Genomic DNA, 21,025 nt, shown 5'->3' with positions numbered 1-21,025 from the left:
GACTGGTGTACAAAGATGGTCTATTGTTCTAATACAATTGTTGCTAGATATTTTCACTTGTTACTTCAAGTTCTAGAGTATGCTTTCTTGTGATTTATGATTTCATTAGAATGCATGATAATATGTTTAGATGATGTTAGTTTATTTGATGCATTCCCTTATTATGATGTCTAGCATATGATTACATGATGTTATTTTCTTAGTTAGAGTATCTATTTCTTATTTGTTAACATGTTAGATTTCCTTGTTCTTATGATGTTATTATGCTTTAGTAGTGACATCCTTATAATAAAGCTTCAATTATCTAGTTGGTGGTTTGGGATGTTATGCATGGGGGATGGCTAGGACCTTCGAGGTCTTATAATACTATTATGGTTGGGAGGAACTGCACACTTAGTTGTGTTGTTTCAGCTCATTGCGATGTTGCTTTTAGTTCATTTCCTTCACTGCTATGTTTAAATGGTTAGTTTTAGTTTCCATCTTTCAATGGTTATGATTCAAGTGTCTATGCCTCGATTGTGGATCTGGTATTCCAAGGTGTGGAGAATCATCTTTTCTAGATTTTTATTCCTTGTTTTTCTAGTGTGTTGTTATGGTTCCTTGCATGAGATTGTAATTCCTCGCCCAAGAGTGTGGAAGTTTTGTGTGGCTCTTTGCATTTCCTCACATGGCTTAGTGCACTTCTTCATGCAAACCTCAGCACCAGTGCAGTGCATTTTAGCTGTTGGTCCTAGTATTTCCTTGCGTGGTGTGGTGTTTCTTGCGTGAAGAGGTACTTTCTCGTGCAAGACTATCAGTTGTAAATTATCTGACACAAAAAATAAAGGACATCTCCACTATTTTCAAAGAACGCAATTTGAACTTTTGAGTACCCTTTAGGAATGCTAGTGTTTCCTTGCTTTGACAAATCAGAGATTTTATGTTATGGTGTCATCTTTGGTTTTTATTCTTCAGTTTGGTCATGTTAGTTTAGTAGTGGCATTTTGAGATTCATTGGTGTTTGGATTTTTGGTTAATCTTCCATTATGATCTTTGTGATCCTTGTATGTTTCATGTCGTGTGCATCCATACTTCTTTTTTAAAAAAATATCTTGGCTTATATTTATCCTTGTTGCAACGATCTTTAGGTGGGACATTACATTTGTCATTCTTCTAGTTTCACAATTGTTTAATATTTATTCTATACATTGTAATGCTACCAAAATTTGTTAAATCCTTAAAACTGCAATCACTTTCCTTTAAGGTTTTACTTATGGGGAATTAAGTATATCTATTTCCACTTTTATGGAATATAGTAGTATGTACTTGTATTTGTTTATTAGAAGCTTTTGAAGAAATCATTAGATATTTGATGTGCATACTCATCATTGATGGCTTTCTTGATGTCCTTATTTCCCTTCAATGCCCTTAACCATTTCATGTTTTCTCTTTACTTTTGTCTTGTCTAAAACCAGAGGCCTCATGGAAGTTTACAAATGGGAAATATAATGACATTTTTTCCTCAAATATTCATAAGACAACACAAGCTCTTGGGATTGTCATAAAGGAGGGAAATATTTTTCTTAAAGAGGAACAATAATTTTATAATGAGAAGAGGTTAACCATTTTAGTTGAACAATAGATACAAGAAAATAATGGATTGATACATCAAGAGTTGTAGTTTGGATAGGGAGAAAATCATGTTTCTCTTACTAGACAACAAACTCAATGAAGGAATAATCCTCTAAAGAAAGGACAATAGATAGTCATCACAAAATAACATGTTCATTATAAAAAAGAGGAGTTCACCAAGGGGAGAAACAATTATAGAATGTATATTTTCACATGTTGTTTCAAGAGTCTTCCATTTTTATAAGAACCATGGATGATATTTAAAAAAAAAGATCTATTCACTCTTTGATGATATTCAATGACTATTTTTCAAGTCTTATTCATTTCTTTTTAAAAATTCTTCTCCATTGATCTATCAAATGTACCTAAAAGGAAAATATGTTTTGACTTGCCCAATCAAATGTGTTCATTTTTCTTTACATTGTGTTGACTGTTTGATAAGATTTATTCTAAGTTTTGTGAACATTCACTATTATATACACAACTTTCAAGAAATATTTGGGTTTCTTGATGAGGACATTCATCATTTTGAAGGATATATTCTTTGTTGTTTCAAGGATAAGATTCATTACGTTTGAGATATCTTTTCATTATGTTTATATTGATCAAGTATGATAGTGAACAACCAAGATGACAACATATATGATTAATGTTGAAAGTATCAGTGAGATGAGATATGTAGTCATTAGGTGCAAATATAGAAGGGTCGTCATAATTGAACACTTCTAATATTGTGAAGAATCATGTAGTGAGTTCCTCTTTGTCAAAAATTTATGGTGTATTCAAGATTGAATGCCTCAAAACAATGATAATATGAGGAGTAAGAAAAAGGTAATTATGGGACTATTATTTAGTCATTTCAACATGTAGAAAAAATGCCTAATAGTTAGGAATGTATTCATCTCTATCCAACCCCTAGTCTTTCTCAACCACTAAAGAATGCAAGATCACATACCCCATCTTTTTGGGATGTAGAAAATCAACTTGGAGAGGTGGAGTAGGAATATAGAGACAAGTAAGCAAGTGTATGTGCAATTTTAACCAAGTTTACAATAGTCCCAGGCATCTAGGTGCTCTTCAAAGGCTCTCGAGCATAAGAACATGGTCAAAGGGTAATTTCAAGGCATTATGACACCATTTTGGAGCATTTTAAGGCCTTAATTGTCTAAAGTAAGTGAAATCCAACCCAAGAAGTTGGTTAAAGACCTTCCCTTTTCTTTATGATCATACATCTTCCAAACTTCTTGAGTCTTCATTTTGGGAATGAATTCTTACTTTTTGTTGCCTAGTATTGTAATATTGAAGTTTCTTTCTCTCAAATATTCTATTTTGTAACTTAAACTACAATCCATTATCAAATTTTCAAACTATTTTTGGAATATATATTTCTGGTACAATGTATTTTTATCAATAAAAAAATTATATTTAACCTTCAATGGAGTAGTTATATTGCATGCAAGTTTGGCACTTAATATTGTTTAATGTGATTTTCCTTTTGTAAATCCTTAAAGTGATTACATAATGATTTATGTAGGTATGTGTTATGTGTAAATATGAAAATGACCTTGTTTGTGACAATTAACTTACATTTTCTTCCTTTTAAGGTTGTTGAAACTAGCATTGCCATGAAATGACACAATCTGTTGAGTTGTGATAGCACAATTGAGAAAAAAATGATACTTTGTATGTATTAACCAAAAACATTATAGATTCTAAATTTATATTTTAGCTCTTTCATTTGGTATCAAAGTGGGTTTATCAATGGGGAGAAGAGTTCTTTTAATGGATTTTGGGTGACCAGGCCCCAACTTTTGTAGATGAGATCTACAATTTTTTATTGAAGATAGGAGGCTAGAGGCAATGGAGGTTGGAGGTTTTATTATCATCTTGAGCTAGCTTCTCACTCAAAAATGATTATTGCGTGGGAAGCAACTATTTGTGTCCTTGTAAAGTTAGGGCTTGGTAGATTCATCCTTGAAGAGAAGAGGGGACTTGATAGATTTGTGTCCCTGAAGAAAAGAGGGGGCTTGGCTGCGTGATTGTCCTATGAAGTAAGGGGGGGGAACTTTGAAGATATGTCAACTTTCAAAGGAAAGGTGTCTATATGTAGACATATTACTGGTGATTGTTTCCACGGCACTTGAGGAGGCATTAGACACACTCAGAGGAGATGTGGACTTTTGGAGGAAAGATGACTCGTACAACACCAAAGGAGGCATTAGATAGACTCCAAGAAGATGTGAAATTTTGGAGGAACTATGTCTCTTTGTGCAAGGGAGGTGGAAACAATGTTATTATGAGGACAACTTCAGGATTTACAGTCTGAAGTTGAGGTATGAAATCTACTTAAGAGGACAACTTTAGGGTTTGCAATTTAAAGTTGTAGATAGAAAATGTACTTCAATAAGAGAAGATTGGTTAAGCATTTCATTAAAGGATCCAATGAATAAAATTGGTGAAAGAAGCTTCATCAAAGTTTTTGGTTAAAATCGTCACTTAGATTAATGTAATAGGAGGGAATGTTGGATTTATTACATTAAATTAGATTAGTTTCTAAGATTGGATTAAATAAATAAATTAGTTCAATATAATTGCTGGGAAGTTATTCCTCCAGTATCTATCTGAATGTATCCAAAAAAATTGAGTCAATCAAATGAGTCATTTTATATTTTAGCTCTTTCATTTGAGACACATTTGGTGAGCCAAGTTTTAAACAATCTAATATTCTGATTTGGGGAGCCAGTTTTAAATGATCCGATTTTCTGATTTGGTAGGTTATAGTAATATGTTTTAAATGATCTAATAATCTAATCAATAGTGTTTCTGGTATTGATTGTGCAATTTTTTTAAATTAATAACTTAGATCATATTCTGATGATTTATCATTAAAATAACAGCTAAAACAATTGGTCAATTGATCAAAGAATGTGATCGGACATTGATAAAAAAAAAATTACACAATCAATATTAAAAACAGTATTGATTATTCTTATAGATTATAGAAAAGTTAAGTTCTTGATCTAATAATCTAACAATCCTATGTTTTAGATAGGGCTTTCATTGTCATGGGATCCTTAAGAGTTGCAACCTGATTATGTGTTGTTGATATTTGAGTGTATGTTATTGCTTCCACTATTCTATTATTTTTGTGTATGTTATCTTTAAAAAAATTGTTTGTCAAACTTAGTAATACTTTAGGTTAACTTCTTTTGAGTTCCCCAGTGGGACGTTACATCTGTTATCAGAGTCTGAGTTTCTACATTGGGAGCTCTAGGTATATTGGAATGCCACTAGTTGATAACTAGTTGAACTGAAACAAAACTTAAACTATTATGTGTATCTATTACAAACTTGAACCCTTGAACCAGTTGAATTGAAATGAAATTTAAATAGTGTTATATATCTTTTGCAACTTTAACACTTGGAAACTTCAAACTTTAACACTTGGAAAATTCAAACTTGAACACTTGAAACTTTAGACTTGATACTTGAAACATAGAAAAGGAAAAAATTGTATAACTCTTGAGTTAGCTTCTAGACATATTTTCTTATGATTATTCTTTAAGGTAGTATGCCTTCGATTGTCTTTGCAAACATTATGTTGTTCTTGTTTGGATGTTTTTAGTAGAGTTAGAAACTTGAACCTAAATATTTTGAACAAAAAAAATAGTAGTCAAACTTTTGAACATGAAACCTGGAAACTCATATCATTTATGTTCTTGACTTTTAATTTATTTCTATACATTTTAAATTTTATGTTTTCTAATGAGTTTAGAGATGTTGATCTTTTTTCTAGAGTGTTTTAGGGGATCTATTTTAGTATTTGTTAAAAAGATGAATGTTGGATCAATATGGTTTTCAGTTTATTATTAAAGCGGATTCATATTGCTCTATGTGACTAAAAGTGTATACATAGTTAAATTATTTGTATTAGTTTTTTAAATGATCTTTTGTTTGAAATTATAGATAATACTCTTTGACTTTTAGTTACCCTAGTCATTGCAATAGGCTTCCAGGAGTGATTCTAAGTCTAGGGGGAGTGGATGTAATGCCTATCTCTAGTTTAATTTTATCTTTCTTGTAAGCTTCCAAGAGTAAGTCTAAGTCTAGGGGGAGTGGATGTAATGCCTACCCCTAGTTGAATTTTTGTATTATATTGTCAAACTCTTTTAGGCCAGCTTTATGTTTATGCTTGATGATTAGTGACATTGTTTTCCAAATTATTGGATATTATTTCATAATTAGTTGATTATATGATGAGTTACTTTGGTACTACTTATTTCAATTATTTTAGAATTATTTCAATGATGACATATATGTTCATTTAATCACTTTCAGTTATTTCATGATGTTAGTTAGAGGAGTGATTTATATGTAGTTTCTATGGTTACTTATCCCATACTTGCATGTGTATGGTGTATGTGTACATTTCCTTTATGTTTGACATTCCTAATGTGGTTTAGGGAGGGAGTCATAACCACACGAGATCTACACGATGTACCACTTCCTACCATTATCTATTTAGTTTAGAATATATGTGTTTGTACATGCATGGATTTTATGCAAATTGTAGGTACCGGGTATTAACTTCCCTGAATTGCCAGGATGAGTGTACATTGTCACAATATTTCAATGGTATAAGTGGGGAGATAATTGTTGAGTCTGAATCCTATCCTTAAGCCAATTGTCCTAGAAAATAGGACAAGTATCTGAGTTAGTTTCACCTTTAATTCATCAAATGACATGAACTCATGACTTTGACCCTACAATTTGACTTTGTCTTTGACTTTTACTTGAGTTGTCGTATTTGGTTTTGTGGGTCTGTTGTGATTTTTAGTTATAATTAAATCAAATTAAAATATAATTTAATGATTTAATTTAATGGAAATGTTATAAAGAAATTTGATATTTAATTATATTTAATCAATTGAGAAATTAATTAAATTTAAAGATTTTATTAAAGTTCTATTTTTTATGTATTTATATTTATTTAATTTAATGATAATCATTTAGGAGTTTTATTTTAATAATGAACTCTAAATAATTTTATTAATTAAGTTAATAAATATATTATTAAAAATGTCTCATGATTTAATTAAATAAAAGAATGAAATTTAAAGTTAAAGTTATGGTTCTAACTGTGGCATAATTATATTTATTTAATTTAATAATAATTATATTTATTTAATTTAATAATAATTATATAGGAGTTTATTTTAATAATAAACTCTAAATAATGTTATTAATTAAATTAATAAATATATTATCAAAAATACTTTGAAAATTAATTAAGAGAGAGTAAGAAATTATTTAATAAAGTTTATTTTAATTAAATTGCATAAAGCATATGCATGAAATTAAAATATAATAAATTAATTAAAGGGAGAAAGAAAATTAATTTAATAAAGATATTTTAAATTGCTAAAAGGGTGCATGAAAATGTAAAAGATAATACAATAAATAAAAGAAATTGATCAGTAAGTTCCCTCATGTGATTGCACAATCAGAGCCCCAAATTAGGGGAGAACTCTTTATCAAAGATCTAAAGCTCATTTTGCATGAACCAGGTTTTGGATGAGCAATTTTAGAGAGGAAGGTTTTTAGAAAAAAGGGGATTGTTTGCATGCTTTGTGTGATTGTCGTTTTAGCATCAGATCCAAGTAGGATCTTGTGGTTTATTTGTGCAATGGTTTTTTGTCCTTCAAATTTATGTCTTATCTATGTTTGTTGTATTTCTATTATCAGAATTCTTCTAGGTCCAAACCCTTGTTTGCATATTTATTGTTCTTCATTTTTGGGAACTTCTGTAAGCAATTTAATGATTGAAAACCTTGTGTGTGGATTTGGTTGTTCATCATTCTTAGGAAACATTTGTATACAAATTGAAAATTAGAAAACCCTTGTGTTAAGATTTGTTATTCTCCGTTCTTGAATACATCTGTGAAAAAGTTAAATTAAAACCCTTATTGCTAAATTTAGGTTTTGTATATGGATTTGTTAAATTAGGATTTGGGTTTTAAAAATAAAACAAATTTTGTTTTATAGAATTTGACTGGTTGGTTCGAATTTCTATATTAGATCTGTATTGGAAAAAAAAAATTTAAAAAAAAAAAAAAAATATATATATATATATATATATATATAGAGAGAGAGAGAGAGAGAGTAATTTGTAATTGCTATGTAATTATATTATTAAATATATTAAGAATTGTTCATGGGAGGCTTTTGCTTTATGTTTCTCAAAACTTACTTAAAAAATAAAAAAATTATATCTATATATATATATATATATATGTATGTATGTATGTATGTATGTATGTATGTATGTATGTATGTATGTATGTATGTATGTATGTATGTATGTATGTATGTATGTATGTATGTATGTAAATTATATATATTAGTGGGAGGCAGGGGCCACCACCCCCCAACCCTCCTTTCTCCTCTCCGTGTTTTACTTCTAGCACTGATAGCAATGAGGTCGTTGATAGCAAGCCTGCTGCCAACATAACAAATACTGTTGATGGCAACAACAGGGCTGCCATGGCGGTACCTCCTAGCCGACAGGCTTAAAATGTAAGGATAGGGAGTTTTAATTGAAATAGCTTTTATAATTTTTTTATTAACATTAATTTTATTTAGTTTTATTTAATATATTAAACATTGATAAATTTTAATATATTAAATATTAATGACTTTTAAATTATTAAATGTTTTTTACAAGAAAAATAGGTTTTAAGGGATCCTGAAACCCATAAGTTTTACATAAACAAGGCTGATAATAAGCCAAAGAAGCCCAGCCAAAACAGAGGTCCAATAGCTGAAAAAAGACCCGAAGGCCCAGCCCAAAACAAAGGCCCACATAAAGGCCAGAAAAAAAACAAACTAAAATAGACTACAGAAATCTTGTCGAAAAGCCAAAAGCCAGGAAGACACAAAGACAAAAGACAAGAAAACTAGTCTTCAGTTATCTTCTCCATTTCCTGCATAGTCTGAGCTGCCTCGATTATCTTTTGCTACTCCTTTGCCATTTGATCCTGGACCTTCTTAATGCCCTGATCCATACTAGTGAGAGTACTAATTGTGGCCTTGTCATCATCTGACTTGGCCTTATCCCTGTTCTGTCCTCCCTCCTCCACCAGCAAGCCCCTATCCTTAAGTTTACCAGCAAGGGATTGGATGTTGTCATTCATCGAACTCAGGAGAGAAATCATCTGACTTGCCAGGTTCTGGTTGTAGTTTTCAAGATTTCTTAATCTCCTTTCATTTAAGCTTTCTCTATTTTCCTGGTCCTCCTGGCTGTCATTACCAATCTTATTCTTAATACTTTCCATCTGGGATACCCTTTCTCTAACTTCCTCCAGCTCATGGAAGAGCCATTTGATTGATCTGAAGTTGTCAATCATACTACTGTGGGCATTATTCAGAAGGTTCATTCCAGTCTCACTTGCGTTGTCCGAGATGGCCAGGATAGCTGGGTCTATGAGCTCATTGAGCCTAGGCTACTCCAGGTTGTCCACCAGGATCAGAGGGTTCATAGCTTCCCTAAAAATCCCCATAGTAGCAGTCCTCACATTGAAATTTTTCCAAGCCTTTATCCTATTTTTGACCTGCACTTCCCCCTCGTTCTCACCAATGATGACATTTGCTTTTTCCTCTAAAGGAGGCTGAGACTGGACAGGGGAGAGGGGAAGAGGAATAGCATCTGTCCTCTGATTCCTAGTCTCCTCAACTCTCACAACCTCCCTCTTCTATTTTTCCCTAGGTTTCTCCTCTTCCACCTCCTCCTCTGACACTTTGTCAGAATCTTCTATATCCATTTCCTCCTCCTCCTCAACGTAACCCTCTTTTGCATGAGCTTGACCGTGATCCCTAGGGCTTTTCCTGCTGGGAGTTGTAGTAGTGGACAGTTTCCTGGCTTGACCTTTTTTCTTCTTTCCTGAGGAAACATTCTCCTCCTCTAAGCTAATGCTCTCAATGTCATCAGAGTTAGAAGAAAAGTTGGAGCTACCTTTGTCAACATCCTCAACATGAGGAGGGTTCTTGCATATAGACTGAGCTTTGAAATGCTCATGGATGAGGAGCAATAATCCCTCATGCAAAGCAGGGTTAACAGTGGCTTTCTTCTTGAAACTAGAGATTTTCTTGTTCATAGAAGTGAGAAGGTAAAAGGGTATGGAAATTCTTTTCTTATGGAAAAAATGATTTAAAATCACAAAATGGTGAGTTCTGACCCGATCAAACCTGGAGTCCAGGGTAACATAATCAATAAGGGCATATAAAACATACCTCCATAACTTCTTTATAGTCTCTGTCACATGGAAAGACTCTTTCTTTTCCAGCTTGTTCATCTCTGCAAAATTTTTCACGAACTCCTTGACTGCATTGGACGAAAGTTTCTTGTCCCTATAGAATTTGAAACCCTCCATAGGGATACCAATTGTAGAACCAGAATCAGTATGCAAAGAACATTAACAAATGAAGTAAACATTCACAAACCAAAAACTAAATTCACATATATTCTTAGACTAAGAAAGAAAATAAGAAGTGCAAAACTCACAAGAGAAAACACTCCATGCTTTCTTGATTCTGTAGATGTGTCCTTTTGCTGTGGATGTATGCTCAAGATGCTCAAAAGCTGCTTCAATGGAGATGGGTAATGGAAAATTGGTAGCTTTGTGAGCTCTCAATTTGGCATTATAAGGGTATGGTTGATGGATTTGGTTCTCAAAATAGCATGGTAACTTTAGCTCAAAGATTGTTGATGAAATGGCTTGGGATGGGATTCAATTTATAGGCTAAGGGGTTGAGGGATGGAGGGCTTAGATGTAAGGATGGGGAGATGGTTAAGGAGGGCTAAGATGCACTCAAAGGGGAGCACATGGATTGTGCTTGTTTAGAACCAATGGAAAAGTGACACTTGTCACAAGGAGGATGAGTGTGAGAGGGTAGGGTAAAGGGTTGGTTAAGGGCATGATGAGTGGGGTTAAGTATGTAAGAGAGGTGTAAGAGAAATGAGTGTGGAAGAGGGAAGAGTGTAGAAGATGGATGTAAGAGTCATGAGTGGGCTTGTAAGAGTCTTTTATGTTTTGTAAGAGCACTCATGACTTAGTGGTTGGGTTTTTTTGAGGGGAGACTTTGGTTTGGATTAGGAAAGTCTTAAACTTGTTTAAGGAATGTGACAACATTAGGGGGTGGATTAGGCTTGGGTTTAGGATTAGATTAGGGATGTTAGAGATGTGCAAGTGGATGGCATTAATGAGGGTGGGTGAGTTAGTGGCTAAGCTTGGTTAGTATGGGTGGATGGGGTGGATTAGGCTAAATGGAGGATTAGAGATAGGTTAGGGGTTTTTGAATTTGAGGATTTCATTTATCAAATAGATATATTTAATAAATGGGGATTTTTGGAATTAGATAGGAGAAAAGGATTTAATTGATAAATAATAGATTATTTGATTTATCAATTAGGACTATAGATGATTGATTAAATTAATCAACTAGGGGATGACAAAGGATTAATTAAATAAGAATTTAATTAATGATGCCTTTAGAGATGGCTAAATTAGATTACCAAAGTAGTGTAATCAAATTTAGGTGTCTACATTTTGCCCCTCTTTGACATAGTGTTGAGACAACACTATTTCAAAGAAGTTTGAATGAAGACAACATGAGGAAGATGTTTTAGCAACAATATTGCCCCAGTCTCGGATAAGAAGAGGAGAGACTAGACTTAGATGATGCCCCCTCAAGAAGGCGGTGGGAAGAGAAATGAGGCTTGCCGACTTCTTGAAAAGTACAAGAAATTGAGATGAGCTGAGACACTGGTTGGCAAAGAGAAGGGGCTGAATTAGCTCAAACTCTCACTACGGGAGAATGATAAAGGGAAATCAGAGGCACAATAGTAAAGCAAGCTTAAGACTTTCCAAGATTGGGGGGGGGGAGATGGAGGAGCGGAGCGCTATAAAAGGAATCCATTGAAGCTTTTTGAGTGGGGGGATACTTCAAAGAGAAGTACCACCATGTAGTTGAGCACTAGATTTGCTATAGGATTGTTGGTTAATTGCCAAGGTTATCAAGAACATCAAGGCCTTTTCACCAACCGTCCAGAGGATTGACGAACTGACTCAAAACAAACACACAAGGATTGCCCCAGTATCACACATGAATCCCAGAGGAGGCAGCGTGGAAATGACACTAGGTAACCCACAAGCAGAAAAAGAAAACAAGCAAAAGACCTGATCAAGACCTTACGCTCTAATTGCCCCATTCGCAGCATAACATGATATGGAAGATCATGGCAACCTTGAGGAGGGAACAAGGAGATTGCTTGGAAAAGATATTTCAAGACCCAAAAGGGAAGATCCAAAATCAAAAGAAAGTGAAAATTCAAAAGAGAACTATTTGCCAATGAGATGGGTAAGATGAGGTACTAACGGACCAAGATCAGACATGAGGAAAGCTATATCCTGCAAAAATCTATCAGAGAGCACCTAAGCTGATGGATCTGGATGAGTGATGTGTCTGGCAAGCTGAACTAAGAAGGATAACACTTTGGTGATAGGAGATCTAGCTAAAGGATGTATTGGAATATCTAACCAAGGTGTGCAATGTGTGCAAGATGTTGACCAAGGATGAACTAACATGAAAGCCGGATAGATACAATGATACTAAGCTAAAGAGAATGTATAAGCTGACAGACCAAGATATGTTACAAATGTACAAGTTTGTTCATGTTTTGGTTTCTTTGTGAGATGGAAATTTTTGTGAAGGATGGGATGTCTATAATAGTTGATAGGTGGACAGGTAGATGGTTTGTGAAAAGCTTAAGGAAAATGGGATTCTGTGTGTGCATGTGATAGGATACGGGCTAGGGTACAAGATTATTTATAAGCTGGAATATGGTACAAGCTTTGGACAAGATTTGGATATATACAAGGTATGGTACAGGATTTACAAGGTATAATACAAGCTTTGGTACAAGATTTACAAGTTGTACAGGAGGTATTGACAAGCTCCATCAGATTTTGGATATTTGATTGGAACACCAAGGGAACAAGTAGGTGTTTTATGGGATGGTGGGTGGATGGATGAGGGATAGGATAGTGATAGATAATGGATTAGTCTTTAGCACACAAGGTGCCTGAATTACCAGGTTTTTACCAAGGTACCTATCCAAGGCGCTTGAATTGCCAAGTTTTCACCTTTGGACGCTTATTTCTCTTTACTATTTTTTTTTGTATTTTTCAAAAGCTGGGTATACCAAGGATCTTCAAGCATAGAACTTCTTGAGATGAATGATGTTAGTGGGATCATTCAAGAGTTCTCCTTCTGGTGTAGATAATTGATAGGCTCCGGAGCCAAAGGAGGCAGTAACCACATAGGGACCAAGACATGTAGGTTCAAACTTGCCTTTCCTTTCTCGATCTGCTTGGACTTTCATATTTTCTTTGAGGACCATGTCACCTGGCTGAAAGTTTCGTGGGAGCACCTTCTTGTTGAAATTCCTTTTGAGACAAGTTTGATAGACTGTGAGATGGTCATAGGCTTGTTGTCTCTTCTCGTCTAAGAGATCTAGCTGGGTGAGTCGAGCTACTCTGTATTCTTCATCTGAGATTTGCCCTCGCAAAGATATGCGTAGTGAGGGAAGTTCAACTTCTATAGGTAATACCACTTTGGCACCATAGACTAGGGAGTATGGAGTTGTGCTTGTGGATGTACGGAAGGAAGTTCGATAGGCCCATAGAAGGTGCCAATCACGACCGGAATCATTGACAACTTTCTTTAGGATTTTGAGGAGGGTTTTATTAGTTGCCTCTGCCTGGCCGTTACCTTGTGGGAAATATGGGCTAGAAAAGTGGTGATGGATGCGGAGGGAAGTGCATAATTCTTCCATGTTGAGATTTTCAAAGTTACCTCTGTGGTCAGTGAAGATGGTGGATGGGATGCCGAAGCGACAAACAATGTGGTACAAGATGAACTTGGAGACTTGAACTCCTGTAGCTGAGACTAGGGGGACTGCTTCCACCCACTTAGTGAAATAGTCTGTAGCTGTTATTATCCATTTATGTCCATCAGATGAGAGAGGGGTGATAGTTCCAACTAGATCAAGGCCCCAACAAGCGAAAGGCCAAGGTGGTGCAATAGGCTGTAGATCCTGCGCTGGAGTGTGCACAAGATTTGCATGCTGCTGACATGGGAGACACTTTCTGACAAAGTCACAAGAGTCTTCTTCAATGGTAGGCCAATAGTAGCCTGCTCTAAGGATTTGTCATGCTAGGACAATACCACTCGTGTGGGCACCGCAAAGTTTGGAATGTACTTCTTTTAATGCCATCGCGGCCTCATTTTCATCTAAACATTGAGAGAGAGTATCGTGATAACCCCGACGATATAGGGTATTGGCTATGATAACATAGCGGGATGATTTTTGGATGAGGTTCTGGCATTGGGTATGTGTGAGGTGAGGGGATATGATACCATCGTTAAGGTAAGCGTGAATTTCATGGTACCAAGGGGATTGGGGACCAACCAAGATACAAACACGATTTGAATCCTCATTCGCATAGGCAGGTGTGAGGAGCTGCTCAACTAAAAACTCATACTGTGTAGCTTCTTGGGGAATTTCCAAGAGCGAGCCGATAGTGGCCATGGCATCTGTTGCCTTGTTCTACATTCGAGGCACTTGTGTAAACTGAAGCTTTGTAAAATGCTGGGTCAGCTGATCAACTAGCTCTTTGTAGGGTAATAGCTTTTCATCTTTGGTTTGATATTCATTTAAGACTTGTTTGATGATGAGTTGGGAATCACCAAAGACTTGTAACTCGGTGATATTCCATTCTACAACTATCTTTAATCCTGCTACAAGAGCTTCATATTCTGCTATATTGTTGGTGCTAGGGAATTGTAGCTTGAAGGCTTTTGGAATGTAATCTCCTTGAGGTGTAACTAATAATATTCCTGCCCCTGATCCATGAGAGGTGTATGAGCCATCAAAATAAAGCTTCCATGGGGGCTGTTCTTCAATTAGGCAAATATGCTCATCTGGAAATTCTGTGAGCAAAGGATATGCATCTACTAGAGGTGCATCAGCTAGGTGATCTGCTATAGCTTGCCCTTTGATTGCCTTTCTGTCCACATACTGGATGTCAAACTCACTTAGTAGCATAACCCATTTGGCCAAACGGCCTGTAAGTGTTGTTCTGGAGAGCATATACTTGAGAGGGTCAATCTTGGAGACTAGTTAGATGGTATGACTTAGCATGTAGTGGCGAAGCTTTTGAGTTGAGAAAACAACTGCCAAACAAGCTTTTTCCATAGGAGTGTAATTGAGTTCATAACCAACTAGGGTTCTACTGATATAGTAGATGGCTCTCTCTCTGCTATAATCATCATGTTGTGCTAGAAGTGCCCCTAGAGCAGTAGGTGTTGCTGATATATACAAGATCAAGGGACGACCAGGAACCGGTGGAACCAAGATAGGGGGATTGGTGAGATACTGCTTGAGCTGATCGAAGCTGCGCTGACATAAAAGATCCCACTTGAAGTTCTCATTCTTCTTTAGCAAGTGTGAAAATGGTGTACACTTATCTGCAAGTTGGGAAATGAAGCGTCAGACAGATTGAAGTTTTCCTTGAAGAGAGCGAAGCTGTCGCAGTGTCTGGGGAGGAGGCATGTCTAAGATAGCCTTGACCTTTTTGGGGTCGATCTCTATACCTCGTTTAGAAACTATGAAGCCTAGAAGCTTGCCAGATGTGACCCCAAAGACACACTTCTTGGGATTTAGCATGAGATGATATTGGGCCAACCTATCAAAGACTTTCTCCAGGTCAGCAAGATGATCCATGAAGGTGTGAGATTTGACTAGGATATCGTCCACATAACCCTCCAAAATGCTATGGATAAGATCATGGAAAATGGCTGTCATAGCTCTTTGATAGGTAGCCCCAGCATTCTTTAGGCCAAAAGGCATCATGGTGTAGCAAAAGGTTCCCCAAGGGGTAGTGAATGCTGTCTTATGCTGGTCCTCTTCTGCAATCTTGATCTGATTATACCCAGAAAATCCATCCATAAGGGACAGGATTTCATGTCCAGCTGTAAGATCTACAATCATATCTATGTTGGGCAAGGGAAAATCATCCTTTGGACAAGCTTTGTTAAGATCTCTAAAATTAGTACAGATTCTGATGTCACCGAAAGGCTTAGTGACAGGGACCATGTTGGAGATCCATTCTGAGTAGTCGATAGGTCGGATAACCTTAGCAGCTAACATTCTTTCTAGTTCAGCTTTGACTAGTAATGCCACCTTGGGGTGCATTTTCCTAAGCTTTTGTCTGATGGGCTTGATCTTTGGATCGACTGCAAGATGATGAACTACAAGCTTTGGATCGAGTCCTGGCATGTCCTGATATGACCATGCAAATCGGCCAATGTTCTCTCGTAAAACCTCAAAGAGGAGGTCAGCTTGGTCTTGTGATAGGGATGCAACAATGTGAACAATTCTAGGGATCTCTGAAGAACCAATGTTGACTTCTCTAGTATCCTCTATTAGAATAGAAGACACCTCTGGTCGATTATCTTGAGGAGGCAATACTAAATCCTCATGTTCTGCTTGTGGCTCTGGATTTTCTTGCTGAGGGGTTCTCTTCGCTGCCTTAGCTAGTCCCAGATTTACCTTAGTTCCAGTTTTGGGTGTATCAAAACTAGGTTGGGGATTTTCTCCAAAATACCCCTTGGGATCTAGCTTGTAGATGTAGGCAGAATCTGGCTTTGTCTTCTTATGAGGAGTTTCAGCTCCCATGAATCTTAGAAGCGCTTCCTCTGATGCGAACTCATCAATATGTATGACACTTGGTTGGTCCCAATCTATGAGTTGTGGATGAGCAAGTGGTAGGTCAATGAGATGGATGGATAGTTCTCGGAGAACAGAGTCTCCTAGGAAGATTTGGTCTGGGATATCGTCGTAGGCTCTCTTTTCAACTTCCTTAGGAATGTCTTCGATTTCGACAAAGTCGCGGTGGATGTTCGAAAAAGCGTGACCATTCTCGTTGGTGCCCCCAGTTGTGGGTATGCCAAAGCCAAGACCTGACTTTATCTCCCAATCATGTGCTTCGATGGGACATTGCATGCCCCTTTCTTCTGGTCCTAGTCCACCTCCTTGATAGTTCCATTTTTCAGTGACAAGCTTATGTTGTTGGGGATACTTCTGGCTGAAGTGATCAAGGCGCGCTTGATTTCTTGGAGGTGCATCCTTATGTAGCCAATTGTTGATATCTGGAGTGAGCTCCTCATGAAGAGGGGTTTTTGAGGACACAAAGGTGGTTGGGCCAAACTGTTTGTATCGAGGAGGTGGAATCTCCTTAGCTTTGTGATATGTTGGCCATCCATGGGTATGTGGATCAAGTGGGATTGCTCCGACAGCAAATGCATCTGATAGACTATATTCTCCACATCCTTTGTTGTTGATCTTTACAGTAGATAGGGTGGAGGCAAGGATGGTTTCTGTGTCATTACAAGTGTGGGATGAGCTGGCGATGGCTGTGCCGATGTCTATTCCAGGGCAATGGTTTGTATATGAAGCTTCAACTGCATTGCAGTAAGCAAAGGGTTCTGGATCGGCATGGATGGTTACCTCAGTGCCTTGATGCATAAATTTGATGCACTGATGGTAGGTGGAAGGAACGGCCTTCATAGCATGAATCCATGGGCGACCGAGGAGGATGTTAAATGGTAGGTTTAGATCAACAACATGGCAAACTATCTCTTGAATGACTGGCCCAACCTTGATTGGTAGCAAAATAGTCCCTTCTGTGGTCCTTTCCAAGTTGTCATAAGCTTTGATGGTGATAACCTCACTGATCATATCTGCCTCAGTATACCCAGCTTGTTTTATGAATTTTAGGGTGCAAATGTTCAAGGCTGATCCATTATCTATCATTACTCTTTTCACGGCAAAATTGGATACCATGATGGCTATGCGAAGTGGAAGGGTGTGATCTGGCTCAACCGCGGGTATTTCGGTGGGTTTGAAAGATAGGGCACATGAGGATGAAAGGTGTCCAACAAGATTACGAAAAATAGTAGCATTGATATCAGAAGGGACACGGGATTTTATGAGAGCACTGTCAAGGATGTCTTTGTACACAGGACTAGTGCGGAGAAGGTCTAAAATGGATATTTGGGCTGGCATGTTCCCAAGGTGTTCCAAGATATTGTACCGGCTTTTTGATGGAGCTGATGGTGTTGATGAAACTGGTGGGCCTGCGATGTTAAATCGCGCTCTTCGAGTGGTGACCGCACACTCATTGTCTGGTCCTCAGATATTGATAACATTGACTGAAGGCTTTTTCTCAGATATACAACCTATAAGGCTACCATAGTCTATATAGGATGAAGTGTGGTCATTGTTCTTCCCATGCTATTGGTTTGGCTGGTGGTTGTTGGTGTTGTTTTGGATAGGTGCTTTTCCAAGATTTTGGTTGTTGTGTGGAGGAAAAGCATTTTGATAAATTTGTAAGCCTGCATTGGGAGAGTTTTGGGCACCAACAGTGATTTCCTTCTGATCAATGAGGTCTTGCACATAGTCTTTCAGTTTCATGCATCTGAGGGTGGTGTGACCATTTACCCTATGGAACTTGCAATACTCATTGTCCTTGTACCATGCAGCTTTGGATTGGCTTGGATCAATTTGCTGGGTAGGAGGAAATTTGATAAGGTTTTCCTTAGCCAATTTCTCAAAAATAACATCCAATGGCTCACCAAGGGGTGTATAGTTTCTAGGTGCAGGTTGGAATCTGGGCTTTTGCCCTGCAGCTACATTGATGGCATTAGCTTGATTGTTAGACCCTTGAAAGTTGGGTCTTGTATTGTGGTTTTGATAGCTTTGGTTATTTCGTTGTTGGTAATTGGTAGCTTGTTGGTTGTTTGTTTGATATGGTGGGTTAGACTGGTTTCGAGAAGGACCAATGATATTCACATGTCTGGTGTCAGTAACCCCATCTGTTGCAACATGCTTGTTTTTGTTCCAATACCTAGACTTGTCATTGGAATGTGATTGATTTTGGTTGGCCTCTTTGTAAATCTTTACCACACCATCTTTGATGAGTCCTTGCTCAAGGATCATTCCTTTCTCTTTGATATCCTTATAGGTCTGCAAATAGTTCATGGTCATGTGGTGAGCCAAGCTGGGATGTGCATTATCAATAAAAATTTTCACCACATTGCGTTCTAGCAAGGTGCAGGATATGCGGGTGGTAAGGGTTTGCAATCTTTGCAAGTATTCGGCAAGGCTTTCTCCACCTTTTTGCTTGGTGTGGACAAGATCAACTATTGATAGCTTTGTTTCAACAAGATGGGCATATTGGGCTACAAATGCCTCAGATAATTCAGCAAAGTTCTTAATTGTGCCATAGGGGATTCTATAAAGCCATTCAAGAGCTGGTCCAGCCAAGCTTTTGGGAAAAAGGCGCAAGAGGAAGACATCATTGTATGCCACGTCCTGGCAATGCATGTAAAATTCTTTGATATGTGTGACAGGGTCTCCTTTTCCTCTGAATTTGTCAAATTTAGGTATCTCAAAGTGTTTGGGAAATGGTGTTGTGGTAATGGCTCTGTCAAATGGGTAAGGACACACATTCTCAAACTTGAATGTCTTTGGATCATTCCCTTCTTGGATGGCTTTCAGGGCTGTCTTCATTTGCTCCCACTCTGAATTGATAGGTGATGGTTGGGGTGCCCCCAATGTAGGAGTGCCTTGAGGTAGGTATGTGCTGGATGGGGCCATTGAATATGGATGGTTATGAGGGATTTGCTGATAGGGATTGTACATTGTTTGGGTAGCTGCATGGTGGATGACGGGTTGTTGAGGGGGAGGTGGCGCATATTGCTGCATGTGCTACGAGGCTTGCTGTTGATATGGGATTTGAGGTTGGGATTGAGGAACATAAGCTGGCTGTGGGTTAAATGGATTGCTTTGTGGAGGTAAGGTATAAGATGGTTGTGAGGCTTGGGGAAAGGATCGGAGGGCTTGTGGGGTTTGACCAATATATGTGGGTTGTGCCCCCATTTGGGATGGCATCTGCAAATAATTGGTGGTTGGCTGGGGTGGTGGATTACCTCCTAGAAGTGGCATTGAAAAGTAGTTGGTAAGTGGAGGTAATGGATTAGTTGGTGGTGGAGGTGGTGGGAATTGAAAGCTTGGGAATGGAACTAATGGGGTTTGATAGCTTTGTGGCTGGATTTGGAAGTTTGGTAGAGTGGTGGTGGGAGCTAGGGTCACTTGGGAGCTTGGTAGAAGATTGGCAGTAGCTTGTGGGTTTTGATAGCTTTTTGGAGTGAAGGTAGTAGCTTGTGGATTTGTGGCTGGTGGTATTGAGCTCCCAAGACCTAATGGAAATGATGGGATTGTGCTTTGGGCTGTGGTGAACAAGCTGGGGGTGATAAAAGATTGATTACTTGGCCCCATGGGTGGCATCCCTGTTGTATATTGTTGAGGTTGGCCAAAGATGCTAGCACTGATTTGGGAGATGGGTGGATTTGGAAGGCTAGGTGTGGGAGCAGTAGCAATAGTGAAGGGGGTGAACGGTGAGATGTTTTGGGTAAAGGGGGTTTGGAGTGGAGAGGTATGAACCAAGGATGGAGTGGTGGTGGCTGGGTTGGTTTGCGGCATGGAGATTTCAACTTGGGTGGATGATGGTATGTTTGGGTCTGTTGGGTCATATGGATTGGCTGGAGGCTCTTCTTTTGGAATATATTGAGGATAATTTGGATCATAAGAGCCTATGGGTGGTGGTAGCTGCCCAAAAAATGGGTGAGATGGATCTGATAATGGAGGGGGTCTTCCAAAGTCAAAGGTTCCTACATTGTCCCTTCGAAAATTAGCCATGATTGTCTCTTTGTTTTTGTCTATAATGGCGTTTACCAATACTGCATTACCTGGTTGTTCATGAAAGCTTCAATGTCAGTAGGTGATGGCATAGCTGGCTCTGGGCTGAAGGATGGCTGAGTGCTCAAGGGGGGTGAGGCTATTTGATCTAAATGATAGGGCTCCATTGTTTCTTTCTTCTTGGCTAAGCGAGTGACAGGTGGCATGAAAAAATGCTCCTAGGGATGAGATGCAATAATGCTGATGGATGCAAAAGGGGGAAGGCTTTTCTATGCAAATAATTTCCTAGGTTGATGCAAAGCTATATGACAAAACCTAAGGAGGATTGGGTTGGGGATTCTAACTTCAAAGATATGTTGTCAAAGTACAAAAGGTCTACTTTCCTATGTGGAAGCTTGGTGGTGATTGTGTCAACTTAAGGATAGACTGATGATCCTTTAGGAAGAACACGAGATTGACCACTTGTGAATCCCAACCTTTAGCTCAAGGTGATGAGGGATAACAAGTGACAAAGCTAGATTACCCTAGACAAAG

This window comes from Cupressus sempervirens, chromosome 6, assembly GCF_028749045.1.
Source record: "Cupressus sempervirens isolate cs-2001-9-10 chromosome 6, ASM2874904v1, whole genome shotgun sequence".
Lineage (NCBI taxonomy): Eukaryota > Viridiplantae > Streptophyta > Pinopsida > Cupressales > Cupressaceae > Cupressus > Cupressus sempervirens.
Note: the sequence above shows the minus strand (reverse complement) of the source record.